Source organism: Camelus bactrianus, chromosome 3, assembly GCF_048773025.1.
Source record: "Camelus bactrianus isolate YW-2024 breed Bactrian camel chromosome 3, ASM4877302v1, whole genome shotgun sequence".
Lineage (NCBI taxonomy): Eukaryota > Metazoa > Chordata > Mammalia > Artiodactyla > Camelidae > Camelus > Camelus bactrianus.
This window is the reverse complement of record NC_133541.1, coordinates 155,767,644-155,791,578: the sequence shown is the minus strand read 5'-3', so window position 1 is coordinate 155,791,578 and position 23,935 is coordinate 155,767,644. Positions and strand designations below refer to the sequence as shown.

General features: G+C 43.2%; 1 protein-coding gene across 50 annotated transcripts in view; it reads right to left on the bottom strand.

Moving 5' to 3' along the window:
* The window catches only part of LOC141577196 (uncharacterized), a 191,819-nt gene that overhangs the window by 2,115 nt on the left and 165,769 nt on the right, over positions 1 to 23,935 (bottom strand). For 41 of the 50 annotated variants that reach the window (XR_012505929.1, XR_012505926.1, XR_012505930.1 and 38 more), the window contains 7 exons: positions 22,632 to 22,803; positions 20,451 to 20,635; positions 19,495 to 19,876; positions 19,071 to 19,194; positions 17,098 to 17,258; positions 13,548 to 13,643; positions 202 to 2,136 (listed from right to left, as the gene is read on the bottom strand). The gene's annotated coding sequence lies outside the window, so the exon portion shown is untranslated. Of the gene's footprint in view, positions 1 to 201; positions 2,137 to 13,547; positions 13,644 to 15,252; positions 15,323 to 17,097; positions 17,259 to 19,070; positions 19,195 to 19,494; positions 19,877 to 20,450; positions 20,636 to 22,631; positions 22,804 to 23,935 lie in introns of those variants that run through there. The other 9 variants (XR_012505915.1, XR_012505921.1, XR_012505908.1 and 6 more) reach the window with 8 other exon arrangements.

Genomic DNA, 23,935 nt, shown 5'->3' with positions numbered 1-23,935 from the left:
AAATGTTTAAAACAACAGAACAACAGCTGAGATAGGGTTTAAAGTAACTTTTATGTCTTAGTGAAAATAAAGCCAACTGATAGTTATCATTTTTACTTTATTTGATCTCACTCTCTTACTTTACCTCCCCAACTTCCTCCACAAAATGATTGTGAACATCCCCTCCTGTGTCAGAAGGCTAAGTAGAAAGTACCAATCAAATGGAGGTGTGCTTTGTTGTTTTATTTTTCAAAACAAACAAGTTTCATTCATGTGATTTAATAATTTACATCAGAAACAAAGTCTACTCAATAAATGGTAGCCAACACATGTCATCATAGCTGCTCATCAGGTTTGGCCCCACGTTACACACTTTTACATGGACATGTGCCATGTGCTGTCATGAGAAACGGTGAGTGGGGACAGGGACTCTGCTCTCACAGGGCACACATCCTGGTGGGGGAGGTGGTGTTCAATCATTGCCCTTTTTTTGTTAATGTACTTACAAATTATGGGAAATGCTATTTAAAAAGAACAAAATGAGTCAATGAAAGTGAAAAATACAAGGACAGTATTTAGGCTGAGGGAAGACAGGGAACCTCTTTGAAGAGCTGACACTCCACTGAGACCCAAAGGACAACTCCGGTGCTGCAGGTGAAGGGCAGGGACACATTGATAAAGGGCTGATATCCAGAATATACCAAAATCTCTTTAAACTCAACAAGAAGGATGAACAACCTGATTAAAAAATGAGCAAAATTCCTGACACAGATCTCATCAAAGAAAAAATCTAGATGCCAAAGAAATCTATGGAAAGGTGCTCCCCAGCATCTATCATCAAGGGGCTGCAGACTGAAACAGCGAGGTACCACTGCACACCTGTCAGAACTGCCAAAACGCAGAAGGCTGACAGCACCGAATGCTGGTGAGGATGTGGAGCGTCAGGAATTCTCATGCATTGCTGGTGGGAATGTAAAATGGCCCAGATACTTTGGAAGACGGTCTGGCAATTTTTTACAAAACTAAACGTACTCCTAACACATGATCCGGCAACTGTGCTCCTTGGTGTTTACTCGACGAAATGGAAACTTATGTCCACACACCAAACTGCATACAGATGTTAATAGCAGCTTTATTCATAATCACCAGAACTCAGAAGCAACTAAGCTGTTCTTCAGTAGGTGAATGGATTAACTGTGGTCCAGCCAGAAAATGGACTATTATTTGGTGCTAAAATGAAATGAGTTATCAAGGCATGGAAAGACATGGAGGAACCTTAAATGCATATTACTAAGGGAAAGAAGCCAATATGGGAAGGTTCCGCAACTGTCTGATTCCAACTGTATGGTGTTCTGGGAAAGGGAAAACCACAGAGACTAAAAGATCAGTGGCTGTCAGAGGCTAGAGGGGAAGGAGCAATGAATGAGGTGCAGCACGGAGCATTTTAAGGTCACTAAGACAGACTACTTTGTATGATGCTGTGACGGTGGATACATGTCATTGCACATCTGTAAAAACCCACAGAGTGCACACCACCAAGTGTAAATCCTAGTGTCAAGTCTGGGCTCTGGGTGATGATGACGTGTCAGTGCAGGTTCACCGATTGTCGCAAATGCACGCTCTGGTGCAGGCGTCAATAGTGAGGAGGCTGTAGGGACAAACTGCTGTTCATAAACCCAATCCAGCCCCAGACACTGCTGTTAATAAAGCTCTGTGGGTGTGTGGAATGTCCGGATGCTCTGGCGTCTGAACAGCAGAGCTGAGCAGCTGCACCAGAGATCAGAAGGTTTGCAGACCCTGAAATACTTACTCCCAAGCCCTTCACAGAAAAAGTCTGCTGAGCCCTTTTCTAAACGAATCAGAATTCACCCTGATGAGACAGGACAGCAGGGCCCAAACCAGGCATGGTTAATGGGACTGAAGCAATGTTTTAGTTCCAACACCTTTGCTGAAGTCCTGCAGATCCAGCGACAGACTGTAGCCAGGAAGCTTCTGCAGAAGGAGTCGGTAGCAGGCCTTCCCGCCAGGCTCCGTGATGCTGGGGGCCGCGCGCTGCACGGGGGCCACCCGCTTGAAGAAGGCGGACTTGCTGTGGAAGCCGATCAACTCATAGAGCTCGGAGAGGATGCTGCACTGCTGAATTCTCTCCTAGGAATGCTGAAGCACAGGGAGAAAAGCAACAAGCATCTGAACGAAACATGTAATTGAAAAAAGACCCGTAAAATATTTTCCCTTAAAACAGAGACCCAACGACACAGGAAGGAAGAGGAAGGCTGACTTCATGCACTGATGGGACCGGATGCAGAAATGCAGGGAAGCAGCGCTGTGCAGATGCTCCAGACCCCCTCTGGGCCCCACCTTTCCGAGTTCCGCCTCTCCTTTTACTAGAAAGTTCCGTATTCCCTGAAACAGAGGAATCTGCTACCTAAATATGGGACACAGAGAAGGGAAAGAGGAAAAGGACGGGAAAGTAAAGGAACAACAGTTCATCTAGACCCTGGGGTTTGGGTGGGACTTTCACCAAACACACAACCTCTCAAAGCACAGAGCACACAGTGAGAGGCTGACAGAGTGACTGCGACTTCTGCTCCTTAAACACCAGCTACCTGGCAGCACACGCTGTGCCCGTTACTGAATCATTACCATCATTTCAGAAACTATTACTACCCCGGCTCACAGGCAAGGAAATCTGAATCTCGGGGAGGATTATTATCATCCTGGACAAATTCCCACGGCCCAGAAGTGTCAGAGCCTCCGGCAGACCCTGGACTAAAATGCTCCTCATCACCAAGGGCACTGAGCCTCAGGCTGAGGCCACGTCAGGTCTGCAGGGGCCCAGAGCACGAGTCTGTGGGACAGGGAGTGGTCCCACTTGAAGTGCCAGGCCAAGGCCCTCAGGAACCTATGTAATGAAACCAAATACCCAAACTCATTTCCAACGCACTTCCCTGTCCGGGAGGACTGCTCGGCACATCTGGCTTATCACCTGTGCCCAGGCTGTGCAAGGGGCCCAGACAGTGATGTGACGTCCCCATGGAAGTGGCTCAGAGACCGCTTCATCACAGGAGATACTCTCCCGGCTTCCAACGTTAACTCTCCATTCCATTTCCAACTGGAAAGTAAGTTTAGACTTGTTTTCCTCTCCAGAAACAAAGAGAGTGGTAACATCAGCGGGAAACTCAAGACTGAGGAAGAGTCTCCTGGCCATTTGGAAGGATAGGCTGGGGAGGGAACAGAGACAGGGATCAGAAAGACCCGTGTTCCAGTCCAAAGTCTGCACATCACTCGCTTTGACAGTTTCCTTATTAATACAGGTGATAAAATCTAATTATGATTGTTGGGAAAACTAAATGAAATAACGTATGCCACTAGCATAGGTGTAAAATCCTCCATGAGTGTTCCAGAAATGGACGTGACCATGGTTAGATACTGTCTGCCAAGTCTTGTGTGCTAAGTTCACATCAGCCAGCCAGAGATGTGCCAGAGAATGCCTCAACAGCGAGCAGCCTTCTCCAACTTGGAAACTCACAGTGTCCGAAGAACAGGCAGTGGTGGATGCTTTGGGACACTCTGGAGGTAGCACTCCAGTGATGACTTTAAAAAGCTGGGGAGAATTTAGGGGACCATACAGTTCAAATACAGAAAACTCATTCCATGTCTACAAATATTCATCTCAAGCCATGATGATTCATAGAGGAAATACATATTCAAACGTACATCATTTTCCCACATAAGTGCATCAAAACAATTTGGAAAGAATGTAACTTTCTTCTCTAGATCACACAGTGGGGATTACGAGGTTTGTACTGAAAGCCCTACGTGTAAATCATCTGCAAACGTAACTGGGTCCATTATCAGTCATCATCATTCGAAGGGAAGGATGGAAAAGAACAAAGCCAAGCTAATACGCTCCGGTATTTTGTTGGGTTACGATGTCACAGAGGAGACGGACAGGTCATCAAGGAACCACTCTGCCGTGATCACGGAGCCGGAGAGCGGGATGGGCGGCCAGATGTATGGCGCAGCCATAGCTGTGCCTGCGCTTCTAGGCAGGTACCCAGTCACTTCGACAAGGTGTCAAAAGTGTATGCCCACGTCCTCATCACCTGTCATGCATTAAGGAGAAATGGAAACCTATAAACGGCCAATAACCTCGGTGGGTACACCGTCCAAAGAGCAAAGTCACAGTTTGACAACTGGCCATCCCGGTTCCCTGGGATTCATTCTTGGAGAACCTTAAAAACCACTCCTCTGTCCTCAAGAAGTGCTGCCTACTTTTCCGATCTTTGGCTCAGGGATACACCACGTTCACGTGGACTTTAATGTCTGCACAGATTTGACTGTCTTTCTCCAGGTTCACTTGTCCATTCTGAAGAGGCCTGAGTTAAGTCCAAATTCCATAAGATCAATTCCCTCTAGTGACAACTCAACGAGTCTGCAATTACAAACCAACTGAACAGGACTGTCCTCAGCTAAAAATGTCACCCACCCTTCACTGTTTTCTTAATCTCCTCTCCTGGCTAATTGCAACAGACTAACACCACCCTCCAACAAGATCCCCAACTATGTCAAATAGAAAGTAAGATCCATAAAAGAGGAGACAACTCCATAGTCACCTCTGAATTCCTAGCATATATTAATGTCAATAAATAGAACTATGATTATGGCTTCTTTCCTTTAAAACCTTTCTGGTTATTTAAATGAGACCATGGAAGGGAGGTGTTTGGGTCCAGTATCTTGATCCAGAAAACTCTGGAGACATTTTTCAGAATGGCTGCCCACTGATTCATTCAAAACACAACTTCTCTTTCCGGGAGAAGCTGTGATTTTCTGCCAGGAGTTTGTTGTCACTCTCATGCCACAACACATTTAAACTAAATACTTACATTGGATATGTTATTTTCCCCCGCTTCCAAAAAAATTGACTTTCCTTACTTCCTTGCCTTGAGGAATGCTTTTTTGCTTTTCTTTCTAATTCACTCTTTTATACAGCAGGATTCAGGATGTGCTTGGCCTTACATAAGAACAGCCATCCAACTCCCAGTGTGAGAGGCCTGGGGCTCACCTCCTGCCCTCCTGTCAAGGCAACTGAAACTCAGTTCAGGAGCCAACTGGCCCCCCAGGGCTTCTAAGGCTCAAGTATCTCCCAGAATCCTTGCTTTCTGGTTTGACTTGGCTTCTGAGGATTTCCCCTCACTTTCTTGACAATTAGCTGTGCAGCTTGAAAAATGAGGAAGGAAGGTCTTATTTCTTAATCAGCATTTTAAGGAACTTATGTAATGAAGGTTTTCAAGAGTTTCTAGAACCCTCCATTGCCGAGACAGAAAACACACTAGATATTTTCTAAATCTAGCTATCATGTGCATGTTTTCTTTGCTTTTGTTTTCTTAACTGCTAACGGACATTTTTAATTAAAAAATAAAATAAGGCCCCAAATAGGATAGAACATTGAAGAGGAAACAAAATTAAAGGGCAAAGACAGAAAAATGATAAGTACTCTAGAAAGTTAATAGAAAACATACACTATGGATCAGATCAGCAATTCTCAGTAACAGCTAATTGAAACCTGACCATGAGGTAAAATGTCTCTCCTGTCAGGAGACGGCCAACAGAAAACAGAATTAAATCAACAAACTAAAATTCTAAGTCTGGCGAGGTAGAGAAGTCTACCAGCTAAATGTGTTTTCTTCTGGAAAAGAGGGAGATACACAAGATCTTTTCTGTGGAGCCTGAGCCCAGGTGAGGAAGGTGAAGTGAGCTCTGTAAGTACCCAATTAGCAAAGTGAGTGATGAATAAAGAGACGTGAGCTTTGATGACAGAGATGATACTACTATTCACTTGTCCTGTAAGTATATCTTCACGTTCAATGATCAATACCTCGGCGTCCTCAGGGATTGAGATTATAGGAAAATGCACAGCCCGGGCCTAGACCTCCTCTATGATTGTGGCACTGCACTTAGATGTTTCAAGGGCACCTCCAACTCCACCTGCAAAGAGCTGACTTCATGATGCTCCTCCAATAGCCGTCCTGCCCAGGGCCCCTTGTAGGGGGTCAAGGTCTCTCTGCCTCTCCCAGCTCAGTCCCATCACTCATAGATGTGACTGGACCCCTCCTTCAGGGCCCAATTTCCTCAGTCAACGAGTCCCACCACCCACACCTCACCTACCAGATTCTCACTGGCACTCCCTCAGCACTAACTCTGTGCTGGGGACCACGCTGCACATTGTGCACACGTTATCTCACTGGATCTCCACAGAAGTCCTGGGAAGTCGGTATATCACTGCTTCAATTAATAAGATAAATTGTTTCACTTCCTTGAGTGTGTCATCCAAAGTGACATGGCTACTGAGCCACAAACCTGGGACTGAAAATCACTTGAAAATTGAACACTGCTACACCTCACAGCCACCCTACTCTGACTTATCACATCACCTCCTGCCGAGCCTTCTAAATGTTTCTAAGCATTCTACAAGACAAAAGTGATCTACGAGAGCACCCCTCTCCCCTACTTAAAATCTGACAATGACGTTCCACTTCCCTTAGGAGAAAGCCCCACTGGGCCTGAGCACAGCCCAATGGCCCGGCATCCGCGTTCCCTGCGCAGCCGCGCCGCCTCACCCACCATGCAGCACTACATGTGCCGTGTCCAGGACAGGGATGCTGACTCCGTACAACCCAGGGCTCGTCTCACTCAAACAATGATCACCCTCTTCAGTGCTGACTCTCAGAAAATTGTTTTCTCTGGATGAATCAATATCTTTTTCCTTACAACTTCCCATCATTGATAATGAGCTCCCCCCAAAAGAGAGAAGACCTAATCCTCAGACTCCTTATCTGTAAAGTGTGAATAACAAGGAAATATGAGTGGTTTTAAGCGAAATAATATTCATGTGAAGCTAAAGGACAATTCCCAACATACAGTAAGCACTCAATATGTGCTTACTTAATATTAATAAGAATATAATGCATTCCAGCAACCTTAAATCAATGCTTTATGGCTTTGTCCAAAAGACTACCGACAAACTATTGGACGAACCCCTTTGAGCAGATCCGCCCAAGCGTACTGGGATAGGTAAGTCTTGACTCCAGTTACAGCTGCAGCCAACCAGCACTACGGGGCGGGGGCAGTTTGCTCAAACTCGTACATGTTGCTTGAGCATTTAATTGTCACTAATGAATAAAGACAGGTGTTCTTTAGTCAAAGCTCCTGAAACATAAATCTTCAAAGATTGATGCAAATTAGTTTCAAGTACAACACTCTCACTAGAAATTATTTGAAAATTATAGTCTTAGCTCCTCCACACATCGAAAGGGCATTTTCTTAATGTATCTGACTATATACACTGAGAGGATTGTTTAAAAGAAATTAAGATGAAGCCATAATGAATAAGCTTTCAGTATAATCTGCACAAAGCCCCACCCAAGGATCTCACTTCTCACTTCCACATAGGTGTTCAGGTAGCTTAACCTGGGTCTTGGTTTCTTATGACACGGGGGTGGGAAGAATTGTGGATAGATTTATGTAGCAAATATAAATCTAGGGTATTTGCTGTGTAGGAATCCTAGAAATAAATAAATTGATATATACTCCCACCCTTAGAAAGCTCAGCCTTTCCAATTACAACAGCATTAAAAATAAAATGAGAGATACATTTAACAAAATTTTACAAGATTTGCACATTGAACATTTTGAAGTATCACCAAAAAAAATTAAAAGATCTACATATATGGAAGGCATCCCATGTTCATGGAATGGTAGACAATATTGTTAAAAATGTTAAGAATCCCCAAAGTGATCTACAAATTTAATGGAATCCCTATCAAAATTCCAGCTGACTTCTTTGCAAAAATTGAAAAACTGATGCCAAAATTCATATGGAAGTGCAAGGGACCCAGGTCAGCCAAAACAATCTTGAAAAAGAAGAGCAAAGTTGGAGGACTCACTCAAAGGTTACTACAAATCTATAGTACACAAGTCATTATGGTACTGGCATAAGTTTGGATGCATAAATCTATGAGACACAATAAAAAATCCAGGGGGGAAATTTACATTTACAGTCATTTTTCCAGAAATGTGCCAACAACACTCTATTGAAAGAATAGTCTATTCAACAAATGGTGCAGAGACACCTGAGTATCTGAAGGAAAAAGAATGAATCTGGAATCTGGACCCCCGTATTTTATTTAACAAATAAAATATTAATTCAAAATGGATCACAGACGGAAATGTAAAAACTAAATGTATAAGCTTTCTAAAAGAAGACATAGTTTAAATCTTTGTGGTCCTAGGATAGGCTATGGCTTTCTAGATACAATACCAAGAGCACAAGTGAAAAAAAAGAAAGATAAAATGGACTTCATCAAAATTAAAACCATTTGTTACAAAGGACATCATCAAGAAAGTGAAATGAAAGGGGAAGGGGGTAGCTCAAGTGATAGAGTGCGTCCTTAGCAAGAAAAATAAAATGAATAAATCTAATTACCTCCCCTAGAAATAAATTGTTTTAATGTTTAAAAGAAGTAAAGTGAAACGACAATCTGCAGAATAGGAGAAAAATTTTGCAAAGCATATATCTAATAAGATACTACTATCCAGGATATAAAACAAATGCTTACACCTGACCAATACAAAGAAAATCGACCCAATTTTTAAATATGCCAAGTATTTAAATAGATACACAATTGGCCAATAAGCATATGAAAAGATGCTCAGCATCACTAGCGAAATCAACATCAAAATGAGATCTGATTTTACACTCACTAGGATGGTTATAATCAAAACATGGACAATAACAAGTGTTGGTCAGGAGGCAGAGAAATGGGAACCCTCAATACACAGCCGTTGGAAAGGGGCAATGGTACAGCTTCTTTGGAAAAGCCTGGTGTTTCCTCAAAAGGTTAGAATTATATGGCACAGCAATTCCACTCCTACATATAGAGTCATCCCTCAGTATCCTCGGGATTTCGTTTCAGGAAACCCCCACCCTGGATACCATAATCCAAGGATGTTCGAGTTCCTTTACAATCAGCCATCTGGATCCATGAAGTGGAAACTACAGATATGGTGGGCCAACTGTACAGCCAACAGAATGAAAATATATTCTCACAAAACTTCCACATCAATATTCATGGCAGTATCATTCAGAGTAGCCAAAGGTTACAAACAATATCCATCCATCAATGAACGGATAAACAAAATTACCAAGAATAGTCCCACAAACTTTTGGTCATTGAACCTTTGACAAAGGAGGTGAGAACATACAATGGAGTAAAGACAGCCTCTTCAGAAAATGGTATAGGGAAAACTGGACAGCTGCATGTAAATCAATGAAGTTAGGCTACTCCCTCACAGCAAACACAAAAATAAATTAAAAATGGCTTAAAGACTTAAACATGTAGAAAAGACACTATAAACCTCTTAGAAGAAAACATAGGCAAAACATCTGACATACATCTCAACAAAGTTTTCCTAGAGCAGTCTAATCAAGCAATAGAGATACAAGCAAAATAATACAAGTGGGATCTAATTAAACTTACAAGCTTTTGCACAGAAAAGGAAACAAAAAGCAAAACAAAAAGACAATCTATGGAATGGGAGAAAACAGTTGCAATAAATGAAACTGACAAGGGCTTAATTCCCAGAATATGTAAACAGCTTTTACACTTAATAAGAAAGAAAAACAAACAATTCAATTCAATAATGGGCAGAAGTCCTAAAGAAACATTTCTCCAATGAAGATATACAAATGGCCAATAGGCACATGAAAAAAATGCTCAATATCATTATCAGAGAAATGCAAATCAAAACTGCAATCAAGTCTCACCTCTCACCAGTCCGAATACCCATCATTCTGAAGTTCACAGATAAATGCTGGAGAGACTGTGGAGAATTGGGAAGCCTCCTACAATGTGGTGGGAATGCAGTTTGGTGGAGCCATTGTGGAAAACTGTATAGAGGTTCCTCAAAAGACAAAAAATTGATCTCCCATATGACCCAGAAATCCCACTCCTGGACATATATCCAGAAGGAACCCTAACTCAAAAAGACACTTTCACCCCAATGTTCATAGCAGCACTATTTACAATAGCAAGACATGGAAGCAACCTAAATATCCACTGAAAGATGACTGGATAAAGAGACTGTAGTATATTTCTCCAATAGACTAGTATTCAGCCATAAAATAATAACAAAATAATGCCATTTGCAGCAACATGAATGGACCTGGAGAATGTCATTCTAAGAAAAGTAAGCCAGAAAGAGAAAGAAAAATACCATATGAAATCGCTCACATGTGGAATCTTAAAAAAAAAAAAAAATCAAAAAACAAAGACACAAAAAGATAAACTTATCTACAGAAAAGAAACAGACACAGAGACATAGAAACCAAACTATGGTTACCAGAGGGGAGAGGGTGTGGGAAGGAATATATTGGGAGTTCAAGATTTGCAGATACTGAGTATGTATAGAATAAACCGCAAGTTTATATTGTATAGCACAGGAGAATATATTTAATATCTTATAGTAACTTATGTTTAAAAAGAATATGAAAATGAATACAGGTATTTTCCTATTTAACTGAATTGTTGTGCTGTACACAAGAAACTGACACAACATTATAAACTGACTAGACTTCAATGAAAATATTTTTAAATAGACCAAAAACGAAAAAAAAGAAAAAGGATATTATGAAACCAAAAGAATAAAGTACTGACTCAGGCTACAATATGGATGAACCTTGAAATTTTATGCTAAAATAAGCCAGACACAAAAGGACAAATAGTGCCCTTTAAGGTGAACTGTATCTAAGCGTTTACTGTACTACTTCTGTAAATTTTCCGGAGGTTTGAAGTCTATCAATATCAAAATAAAATGTATTATTCATTAAAATCATAAAACGCTTCCTCACAGGAGGGCTTTAATTATTAAATGCAGAAATGCATGTAAAGCTCCTGGAAAAACAATTTGCACGTCCACACACAGACACTGCTGTCACTGACTCTCAGAGGGTGGTGCCAGCGCTGATGAGGGCTGCCTCCACTCGCTGCCCTGCAGAGAGGAGTGAGGGCCTGGGCTCTGACAGGCAGGGTGAGCGTGACCCTGGTTCAGACACAGCCATGCCCCAGACTCTGTGTTACCCAACTTTCTTATACAAATTGCAACATGTAATGTAAAAACGCTACAGGGATGTATCTTACAACACAGGGAATACAGCCAATGTTTACAGTAACTATAAATGGAGCATCTATTGTACACCTGAAACATATCATTTTAAATCAGCTATATCTTTGTAAAAAATTAAAAAAATAATTTAAAAATGTTATCACTTTAATATTCAATTCGGTTTTTAAGTAACGACTAAACAGCTTAGAATGTATAAAAGCATTTAAGTGTGCTGTATGTTTACATATTTATTTACTTTCAGCCTCCTGCTAAAAGAGAAATTAAACAATTTTTTTAAACACACCTTAACAACCATAACAACAAAAAGGCAAAATTGAGAGTGAAGAGAAATTGGAGATTCAATACTTAAATGAAACCAGGGGGAGGTAAAGTCATAAATATGGATTCCCTGGAGTCAGGGCAAGTGTTAAAGTCCGACTAGAAATTCAGCTGTCAGATTCTTGGCAGCTAAAGCAAAAAGAAAAGATCATAGGGGGGTGGTAGAGCGTGTGCTTAGCGTGCACGGGGTCCCGGTTTCAAGCCCCAGGGCCTCCACTAACAGATAAATACACCTAATTACCTACCCCCCCAAAAGAGTCCGAAAGAAAAGAAAAAGAGAAATTTCTTTCCAAAAAAACCTGATATTAAATTTGGATTAAATACTTAAAAAAAAAAGAAATATAGAAAAGATGAGTGACACTGTGAAGGAAAAGCCCAGCTGGGCTAACGAGCTAAGTCACAAATCTAAGTGTGATAAGTGTCGGTTTACTGATCTAAGTATTGCTGGGCTAACTCGTAAATCTGAAGTTTAGTGTCAGTTTACTGGGCTAATAAGCTAACTCGTAAATCCAAGGTCAACAATTGTCAGTAACGTGATCTGTTCCAAATTCATAAGCTTCAGTGTACTGATTCCTTGCTTTTTGTTGTTTGAGCCTTATTGGCTAATAGCCCCTTACTTGTAATTAACCCTATAGAACTTCATGTGCAGGTCTTGGAGGTGCTCAAAGCTTCGGAACAGGAGCCCCTCTGAGCCCGCCAGCATAAAAAATCTCAGTGCTTGTTTCTTGGCTGGCCTGTTCTTTCCGTAACAACACAAGCGATAATGCCCTTGAGATAAATCTGTGATGGCTGCTGGCAGGTCCCCATGTCTCACGTGGCAAAATCTGAAACATCCTTCTCACCACTCAGAGTCATCATAAGCCCACTCCACACTTCACGCTGTTAAATGCAGGGGCACAGGCAGGGCCCGGCCTTTGCTCTCTCTGTGTCATCACAGTGAGACAGGATGGAAGGGGCAGAGCACAGCCATTCAAGGAAGGCCACAGCAATTAACATCAAAATGGTGAAGGATTCAACCCCCAGTAGGCCTTGAGGTTCAGGATGAAGAGATTTAACTTCTAGCAGAGCTTGAGCTTCATTATAAAACCATTGTAATAGTAACATGGTGAATATCATGCCCCAAGGTACCATGGCAGTCCCAAGGCTAGCCACAAAATGTCAAAGGGTGGGAAATGGCCAACTCCCCGGGAATCCCAGCCCCTTGCCTTTAGGCTGGTTCTTCTACATATTAGCAAATGAAACCACCAAGCCCAAGAAAACGAGCAACACAGCGCCACCTCGCGGTCACCCCTCTCTCTCCCTCTTCGGAGAAAGACCACACTCTGTGGAGTGTGTACCTACTTTTAATCTGAGCACCCAAACCCCACACCTCGTGGCCTTTCTCTTACCTTTCAATGTGTCTCTGTGAATAAATATACCTTTTCTCAACACTGGCTTGCTCTTGAATACTTTACTGCACGAAGCCAAGGAACAAAATCTGGTGGGACACATCCCAGGGGCTCAACCAAATCCTGGGACACAGCCCTTCTCATGCCTCACGTTTTTTTCCTTGTATCAACAGGACTGGGTTGTGAAGGGAGCTCTGAGGCCCCAGCTAAGGGACAGAAGCCGCCCCCAGGGCTCGAATTGGCGGGCAGCCTCTCCCCCAGCAGGGGCCTTGGGGTCTGCCCGGTTCTCTGTGTTTCTCTGTTGTGCTGACTCCCCAGCCACAGAGCGTTCTCCCTAGGCCTGTCCCCACAAAACCCTTCTCTCCAAAATACAAGCACATCATGTCACAATCCTCTTGTTCAACCAGGAAATGCTTAACCCACTTTTTCCCTCCACAGTAAAGTACCTAACTGTCCTCCCTCCCATCACAACACTTCTTTCTTTGTGAGAACTCTGCACTCCCCACACACCACCCTGAACGCAGGTGCCTTGCTGGCTGGGAACGAGATGTTTCAGTCTCACACAGCCTGTATCCTTTCACTTTCCCCTTGTTACCATAAAAAAGCCTTTCCTGAGTCACCCACAAATCTGATTCCGAACTTCATAAAGTGCTGAGGTTGCAGTCACTGTGTGCATACCTCCCAGGTTTTGACTAAGTTTCCTTCACGAGATCTTCATTAAGGAGCTGCATCAAGAAGTCGAAAGAGGATATTCTTACTTCTGAGAGGAGGAGCCTGCAAGAAATTTAAATGGCTTTCAAGACAGAGTTAACCAGGGACAGAGAGGTCACAGGGCCTAGTCAACAATGTCATGAGGCAAAATGTTCTTCAAAGACTCAGAGTGGCTTCTGAACGTAGAGTCGGCAGGGAGGAGGTGACACGCAGTGAGTGGGGTGAGTGACACAGGGTACGATCCCCCAGCTGGGGAAGAATTGGATTTTGTTCTAGTTTTCCAAACAATTTCTTAATACCTTTTTCTCCTATTGTCACATACCATTTCCTATGAATTAAGAATATCAATGTCAGTCATTTGGGCCACTTGGGAGAGGCAACATGATGCCATTCACAGGGCTGGGACATGACAGCCACACCAGTCTAGGTTGAAAGACCAGTGGGGGTATTTCCATGGTGATCACGGGCATGCAGCAAACTCCCCAGCTTCAATGACCTCATCTCAAAGGTGGGGCAATAAAACTACCAAGAAAAGTGCGTGATGATTATGGAAGACATCTGTTTACTAGGTAAGTGCCCGTGACAGCTGCAGCTTAATGGGGAATGAGTATGATTAACAAGGCCCTGTCTACCTGGCCACACGCTCCCTGCCTTCCTGCCTTGGTGCAGCAGCAGAGTTTGTTTAGCTGAGATGAACGCCCCCAGAGCAGCCCCGACGGGAAAGCTCGCAGCTCTGCATTGTGAGGCGTGTTCCTTTCCTTCTCAGTGCTGATCACAGTTTGCTGTCATCTGTTTTTATGTTTATCCCTTTTGTAACTTCCTCTCCTCCGGAGTTTTGCTCAAGCAGTGCAGGGCCAGGTGTGTCTTGCGGCCTGCCCGATATTCTGGGCTGGGAAACAGCCGACCACACATCTGTCTCTGGTGCTGAACGGAGAGGGAAGAAGGCCCTGGGGCTCATGCTGAACTGAGGCCCATGCACCCAAAATTATGGTCTGACTTTGGGCAAATTACACAGTCTTCTTTACCCTGAGATTCCTCATTTGTCCATGAAAATAACTGCCCATGGTACACAGAGTTACCAAGATTAAAGGAAATCACCAAATTCACAACATATTCAAGGGGCTACCAGTGCATTCTCAACAGACAAATGCTGCCTTTACGGCTCTGACACACGCCAAGCGGGGCGGCCACACACAGTGAACACTGCTAAGTGCTTCATGTGTGCTACAATACTCTTTAGAACTTACAACAATCCCAGGAAGAAACGAATATTATCATGCCCATTTCACAGATTCACCAACAGGTTAAGAGAGGTTACATTCTAGTCCAAGGCCGTATGGTGAGGAAATGGTTATTTAAACAGGAATGTGGGCACAGGCTTAGGCTCCATCTCTCTCCCATCCACCTGACCACTTGCCTATGAATTCCACCTGTCAAATACACATGTTTGCAGCCGGCCAGCTCTTAAATGCAATGTTTGCCACCATTTGTCAATGTTGGTTAATTACCATAAACTGTTCTCAGAAACCACAACAGAAAAGAAACGTGGACTTAAGCAATTCTGCATTGCGTTCTCCTGTAATGTGCAGTCACCCTTCACTACACCACCAAATCCAAATTTATGCTTCCTCCATGTTTATGTTTGCACACGGCTTATTAAAGAAGAATGTACCTGCAGTAATTCCATCTCGGTTGCTTTCCAAGTTTGCAGATTATCCATAATCCGTCCGTGAATGAAAATACTACAATGTGAATGAAAATACTGCAACCATGTCAGTAAACAAAGAATGCTGAAACCAAGTCATCAGCGGCTGCTGCCACTCCCCAGCGAGTGCATGCCTGCAGCCCAGCCTCTCAGCCACTCACAGTGGTGCCCTCTGAGTGGATTCAGAGTAAGAAAGGACAGGATACTGGCCCTAGATACCTAGGTACCTGCCAAAGGGATGAATTCAATGACACAAATGTTTGCTTCCTCCCATACATAGAAAAGCACTAAATACTTGATCTTGCGATATCTGGTTTTCTTTAGATAACAAGCAATATTTTATTGTTCCAACTACCTGGTCTTTCTTGTAAAACTTCTATATATCCTAGCTCTTCCCCTACCTCTTGGGAGCAGTCCCTCAGAGTGATCTGAGAGGTTGCCATCCCGGCTCGAGTCCTCCAGCCAAATAAAACATAACTCTTAACATTTAGGCTGAACGTTTATTTCAATGAAGTCCCAGAATAGACAGAACTCATCAATTCTGTAATGGAACACACTGGATCAGGAAACAAAAGCGTGTTTTAGTCTGGAAAAACTACGGTTTCCTCTTTCTTCCTGTCATTATACAATCCCACCAGAACTCATTAATTTGCTGTCTGCTCATCTGGCAACCAAGCTCAGAGAAGAGTCAACTCAGCAGAGTGCTCTACTCGGGAGAACACCCCGCAGCAGCACTGCAGGCTACCTGTCCTCCCGCACGCTCTGCTGACACTTGGTGTCCTCCGTGACGACCAGGACAACAGAGCTGTTCACAACAGCTGTGAAGTCCCACACGTTAAATAAATCATTTTATTTTATACGATATTTTACGTATATACCCATCTCTGAAAACAGCTTTGCTAGAAGCCCAAATCTTCAGCATCAATCTGCAAAGGCAAATCCGGTCCGCAAGAGAAAACTAGACTTAAGAGGAAGCTAAGGCATCCAAAGTACTCTCAACAACCTAAGGCCTCCAAAGTCCCCTGCAGGACCTTCAACCAAACTGCCTGCAGGCCTGCAGCTGCAGGCCACAACATGTCTGCTTTTAAAGCAACCCCTTCCTGCCCTCGGGCACTACAACGTCACTCTAGGCCCTCCCATCTCAGGATAAGAGCAGCCGCTGCAGAACCTCACAGGGCAGCACTGACAGGACTGGACAAAGAGGATCAGAGCTAAACAAAGCCTTCTGATGACACGAGATTGTCACTCTGTCACTTTACATATGAAGATATATATAGAGAGAGGTGAGGTGATCTTGCTCAAAGTCACACAGCTAATAAGTGGCAAAGTCTATAACTCTGCTCCTCCCTCCGGCATGACGCCCCAGCTGGGACGCCCACAGGGTTCTCTCCTGCCTGCCGGACCAGTCCTTTACTGTCACTCATAAAACACCACAGGGTGTGACCCTAGCCTACATTTTCAGCATCTTTTCCCTGCAGTCTCTCAGGAACAAGGCGGTTCGGGCCATTGTATGACTTCTGGCTCCCAGAAGCCTCCGTGCTCAGGCTGGTCTTGCCTGTGCATCCAGTACCCTGCTCAGAGGCTCTTCCTCCCCTGCAGGAACACGTTCCCACTCTCCGCATGACACCCCCTCAGGGAAGCCCTCCTCTCGCCCTCAGCTCAGCAGGTGTCCCAGGCCACATCCCGAGCTGCACCATTAAGACTGCGGGTGCCCAGGTTTGGTAGTCAGACCAGCAGCCTCAGAGCCAGGGTTTATGCCCGGGTCACCCTGCAAACCTACTGCCCGCCATACAGACCCAGCCAGCAGGTCACCTGAAAGTCGCAGCAAGTGTCCCACCCAATCCCGAAGTCTCTTCATTTGCCAGCACCGCTGATGACTGGTCTCCAAACTTTGGTCAGTTTTGCACAAAACAGCAGCTTCCACTGTGAAGCAGGGGGTTTTCTCTTCTGCTCCCCATCCTTACTGGAAACGTCTAGGGAAAAGAAAAGGCCTTTTCTCAACCCTTTTCTGATGACACCCACCCACCCACAATACTCACATGCTCAAGAGCTTTGGCTCAACCTGATTTTGTTTCCCTTACGCTAAGGGGCTCAAAACACTGCGGGATTCTTTCACTTTTGAGGGTATTTTTACTCAGTTTATCGGCTTTAATCTGTTTTTGTCTCTCTCTTCAATATCCCTAGAAGTTGCCGCTTCTTATTCCCTTCAGCAGCCTCCCTCCCAACATCTAGTCTAGGAAATCAGCTGTGATGATGGGCCCGGGGGCAGTCACAGAAGTTGCAACTAAGGCACAGAGAGGTGACATAATTTGCCCGAGAAGATCAGCTTCAAGCCCCAACACTGTGTGTCACTTCCCTCTGTTTAACTCTTATGCTAAGCAAGCGAACTTTTTGTAGATTATGGTTATAAACAGATGAGGTATGAAAATACATACAAGGACACACATCAACTCTAAGATGTTCATTAACTCCACTATTTTTTTCTATTTATTTTATTTCTATTAAAAAAAATTAAGAACCTCTGCAGTCAATATAGCAAAATGTTACTGGGCTTTAAATACAGAATATAGAGGTTTTAAGTGTGTCATTACTCATCCTTATTTGTATGTTCACAAGACAAACTGATTTGAAAGTCTCTCTCCCCTCCCCCTACTCACTACTGGCTCTCACCTGAGCTCCCAAACCACACATCTAACAGCCTTTCACTTTACCCACAGCTGAACTCATCAGTTATCCCCCCAGAACTCCCTCTACAGATTTCCCTCCTCAGAGCACAGCAGGACCATCATTTACCTCATTAATCCACCCAGAAACCTGTTCCTTACTCTATCCTACCTTCACAGACATCATTCATCCTTTCCTTTTTACCATCTAAACATGCCTTCAATCTGTTCGCTTTTACCCGCTGACCATCCCACCGCTCAAGTGGAAGCCACCAACACTGCCCACCTGGACTCACGAGTCTCCCAAGTGGCCCCAAAGCCACTCTCCCCTACTTGAGACAAATGGGATTGTGTCACTCCCACGCTTTTAGGACTGTTTTCAAACCCACTGTTCTTAGAAGAATCTCCAAGTTCTTCACCTGATGAATGTCTTTGCCATCAAATTGTCAGCTCAGGGAGGGGAGGACACGCCCTCTCCCCTAGGACCTGCCCTCTCCCAGAGCATCAGCTTGGGAGGACCTGCTGAGCTACACCAGCCTGTATTCTAACCCTGGTCTTGAGTTCTTAGCAAACTGCTTCAACTATCCATACAAATCCAAGGTAGATTAGAAAGATTTTAGATGTTGAGCTAGACTATTGATTTGGGGATTTTGCACTAGCAACCTGCAAGTACATGTTCTAATGATTCTGTCTTCTTAAAACCACACCCAGATTTAAGTAGTATTTGTGGAATGTCTTCGGAGTAAAAGGGACTGTACTTTTACAGACTTTATGTTTTATACCATGAACAATCCGGACAGGGTCACAAATGGAACCGCCTCACAAGTGACAGAAGACAGGTGACAGGCATATAGCAACAGGTCACAAAGATGGCAAGAGCAAAGTTGTTTCTCCAACCCCACAAAAAATTTTTGAAAGAACTGAAAACTCTGAATTTTGAAAGTAAAATACTATCATATAAAGAAATAAAATAATCCTCTTCATCAGTGTTTCAAGATCTGACTCCAGAATTTTTAGCATGCCATATTGAATCCTAGCACAGAAAAATCAGATGGACTAGTGGTGAGTAAGTTCCAGGAAAACTACAGTAATTCCTCCACTTGTAAAAGGACATAAACTCACCTGTCGAAGATGAATGTAAACCCCATTCTGGAGAAATTCGGAAGCTCCCAGGCTCTGCTTCTGGATGGCAAGGACACGGACAGCTTTGAAGCATGCTTCTAACTCAGTCACCAGCATTCTTACACTGCAGGTGGAAACGGAGGCCCTCAGTCAAGAGCAGAGGTGTTCCTGTCGTGTCTCGCAGGCCGTGCCTCGGGGACTCAGTGCCAAGCAGCAGCCCGGCCCCAGGCGAGGACACGCAGCATGGCCCACCCAAGCAGCAGGTACACTGGGCTTGAGAAAGCCCATCCCCGATGGGGGCAAGAGTGGCTGGTGGGTTTGAGTGAACATAATTGCCCATAGAAATATGCCTGCATTCATTCAAGTGATACAAGCAACAGTAGCAGGCTATTTAACAAAATTTCAACTGTCAGTGGAAATTTACCATTCCTTTCTGCTTGTCCCCTGCACTCTGAGACAGGCTTAGGCTCTCTCACACCGGCAGCTCTGATGCAATAGTTGTGAAGTCGTTTTACTTTGCTGCAAGTGTCCTCGCTCCCGGTGTGGCTATGACTGTCGTCTCTTAACACAGTCAGATGTCTTACTGGATCTCTCCCTGCGTTCCTTGCTCCTGCTTCTCAGATCCTAAGATAAAGGGCAAGTGAAGACACATGACAAGAAAAGGCACCGTGGACTTGAACTAAGTCCTCAGTGATCCCCTAGGTGAGTGCTGCCCACCCCTTACCTTCGATTCTCAAGGTTCTGACCAGGGTGACATCCAGACAGGAGAGCGTCCTGGGCCAATTAAAAGCTGTGTGACTTGGGCCCTGGGACAGGTGCAGGAGCTGGTTCCAGAGGCGTGCCCCTCCCCACCTCTGCTCCCCTCTCTCCCATGGACCCACTGCCAAGCCCCCAGGTTCCCTGATATTCTGTCCTTCTCTTCTAATCTAATCCAAGCCCTTTTCCTCTTCCTTTATTCCCTAATTATCACCAGCTGAAGTGGTTTTTCAGTCACAGTATCTGAATAAATTTCCGGCAGTTGAAAAAGAGGTCTCCAGAGGTCAATGCCCATATGCTGGTTCCTGAAGAGAGCCCCTGGTTATGGGGTCCCTCACCAACACCCACGGGGCATCAGACATGTTGCAGAGTCGACCACCCCAACAAGAGTTTGCTGTGACCCCAATGCCCGCACAGCATCCCTGCTCTCATAAATATATTTGACCCACTTATCCGTTACTAAGAAGCAAAATTAAAAAAATTGCTCATGTTTCTTACTAAAATTATTTATGAGGTGGAAAAAGAAATTGTAATAGAAAAGAATAAATTTGACTGCATGTTAGATCTGTTCCTTTGGCTTTAAACCTTTGCTGTTTTCTAGGCTCAGACTTGGTAGCTCTGTACCTTTTGTAAAAGATAGTTGCCTTTAGCCTGAAATATCCAGGAGAGCCTATTCTCCGGGCTCTGATCTTTCACGATGTTAACTCTTCTGCACTTACATAGAGATGGCAAGTTGCAAAATAGAGAATCAACTTTGATTTTTTTTTGGAGGTTTTAGAGGGGCACCATGATTTGACCCACGTGGACAGCTGCAAGAACAAAGAAGTCCAAGGAGAAACAATTCGTACCGCAAGAAGTTTGCAACAACCAACCACATCCCCGCCCCTTTTTAGTATAAAAGAGGACTGATTCCTGACTTGGGGGAGACGGTTCTCCAGCATGTCATTCTGCCATCTTCTGGGTCTGCCAGCTTTTCAAATAAAGTTAGTATTCCTTGCTCCAACACCTCAATCTCCCAATTTATTGGCCTGTCATGCAGCAAGCAGTACGAGTTTCGACTTGGTAACAAGATGACTGCATTGGAGGTAGTATGTCTCCACTCTTTCCTCGTTTCCAATATGTAACATGCACATCATTTATGATCTAGTGCAAATAATTCATCAAAGACTACCACAAAAAGAAACTACACTCACCTAGCTATCAACACTGAAGTCACAACCTATCAATTTTATATGCTGTTTAACAACACAACTAAAAAACCTAACATAGGGAATTGATTCCACAGAAATAAAATTATTTCTACTCCTTCAAAACCTTTTTTTCTTTTCTATTTTATTTTGTTTTGCATATTGAAAAGAAAATAAAAGACAAATCATTTTATTTCACGTATTTTGTTATAGCTACATAATTTAATTACTACAAAGATATTTAAATTGCAATAAAAAATTGTTCATATATTGTACAAATATATATGCACAATCAATGTGGATAAGGAAAGGAATGGACATTTACTAAAAATCCACTGCACATCCAGTCTTTTACAAGCATATCCTGGAATATAAGCTCTATGATCCAGGGGTCCCCCACCTGCATTCTCACTGCTGAGTCCCTTAGTAATCTTCTACCAAGGCACCAGCATAGAACCACGCGATCAGTATTTTCGGTATAAATGAGGGAATTAGCTCATTCAATTCTAAAACAAAAACCCTAAAGTAAATACTGGACTTATTTACAGATAAAGAAAATTGGGCACAAACAACTACAGTTTCTTCCCCAAGTTCACAAAGCTAATAACTGGTAAAGGGAAGATTTGAACTCGTCTGTCTGATTCTAAAAACTAAGGTGGAAATCCCTTATGACTGGGGAGGGTCCAGCAGCACAGCCTATCACCCTATCTTTGTTCAGATCTAGCTTTAGACAGCCTGAGACAGCACCCCATTCCTATGGAACTTGAGGGCAAATGATAACAATAAGGATTTTATATCCAGTAGTTTCTTAGGTATCATTTATATAAACTGTCAGCAGGACAGCAGAAAAACTCTGGGAAATATGAGTGGGTCCAGACCTTTTTGCTGATTAGAAACTCAGTCTATCAGGACAGAGTGACCTTCCCATGAGAGGCCACACGGACCTAAACTAAAGGCAGCTGAGCAATGAAAACTAGCAAGACCCTGGAACTCAAGCAAGAAGGATCCCTGCCATCTCCCACCCTGTTGCCTCTTCATCCACGTGGACACGAAGACAGAAGACCTAGGTTCTTGTCCAAGTTACACTATCATGAATTCTCACCCATAAAAAGTTACGACTCTATGCTGTCCTAAGTCCTTTCCAACTCAAATATGTTGACACCAATATCTCAGCAGAATGTCTATGTCTCCACATCCTCTCTTCTATAAGGAGAATAGTTCTATGGCCACAAAGCAGAAATCCAATTAAAAACACCATGCACTAAGCAAGGTGAATGTCTGCGTAAGAGACTTTGCTCTCACGCTCAGTGAATGAAAACTCAGAAAAATTGGTCCTTCTCCCTCAGCAAGTGGGAGGTAGGCTGATTGTGTGGGTGGGTGGGTGTGCGTGTGTGTGTGTAAATCAAATACAATGACGTCTGGGATCTGTACAGATTTTTTTTAAGTTACTGTCATTTCATGAGGATGAGACACCCTTTAAAGTAATTTGAATCTAGTGTTCTGAGAGAGTCTCAGGATCTTTTGGTCGAGGAGGGGAAAGGAAAGGAGGAAAGAAGTAAATGAAGCAAAGGAGTAAGAATACTGCAAGTGAAAGGCAAGACATTAATTTTGTTCCTACTTGCATCACAAACAAATTACGGACTGGCTTTGCCCCGATGTCCTGTCGAGCACTGAGTTGCAGATGAAGAGGTGACAGCCCATTTCTCACTGAGCTTGTGACTGTACGTGGCATCTTATAGAAACAAATCATTTATCCTGATCAAACACTCTAGCAGCAGGCCGTAATTCTCCTATTTTGAGAGACAAGAAAATAGGAGTTCAAAGTGGGTAGATAACTTGACAAAAGTCAGAGGACCAGTAAACAAGAGAGGATGAATTCAAACTCAGATCTGAATGCAGAGTCTGATCTTCCCACTCCCAGGACTGGAAAATCCTTAACACACACACTCAACAGCTCCCCTGCAGTGTTCCTGGCACCAAGCATTTCCCATGGTGATGGACTCCAGTTCTCACAGACACAGTGCTCTGTGCAGCCAATGACCTTGATCAGACCTTGATCATCTACCTGCCATGCCCACCAGGCTTCACCATAAAGGTAGGAAAGCTGGCTTTCAAGTGCATACAAAGCCACCCCTGGTCTAACGTGGGCTCTTCTGGGGCTTCTCCAGCCTAAATGCAGCCATAAAAGTGCTCAGAGTTTGTATATGAGCCACACTACCTCTCTCCATCTGTCTCCACACCTATACTTCTTAGCTATGACCATTTTGATAATATTGGAAACAAATTTTTAAAAACACAAAAGAAAGGATCCTCGAACAATTACTTAATACTTACAATTTTAAATGATTTTTTACAAAGTGAGTATTTACAAACCGAATCTGCCTTCCTAGGTGTCAGTTTAAACAGTTAAAAAATATAATAGCAAAAAATTCTCACTTACAAAATTAACAAAAACATCAACAATAATCTGGAATAAACTCACAATTAATGCCCATGTTGTACATGGAGAAAACTACAGGACTGTACCGAGGGGTAAATAAGAGGTGTGAATGTAGAGACATCAACATATTGCACGGAGGAAAACAGTTTTGTAAATATGGAAGTTCTCCTAAAAATAATTCAAAACTTAATAAAAATCCCATGAATACTCTTATCTGATTTTTTTTTTAACTTGAACAATATATTTTAGAATTCTTCAGGAATAATAAAGTCATAATAATAGCCAAGAAAGTTTGGGATGGAAGAAAAGAACAAAAAAAAAAATCGCAATGTCAGATAATAATTAATTTTTACAATATTTAAGATATAGCGCTGGAGTAAGAAAGTAAGATTGACAGAAATAAAGCATGAGCTCAAAAAGAGACTCTAGTGTACATAAGTATTTTATACATGTGGGATTTCAAATCAAAGAGCAAAGTATGA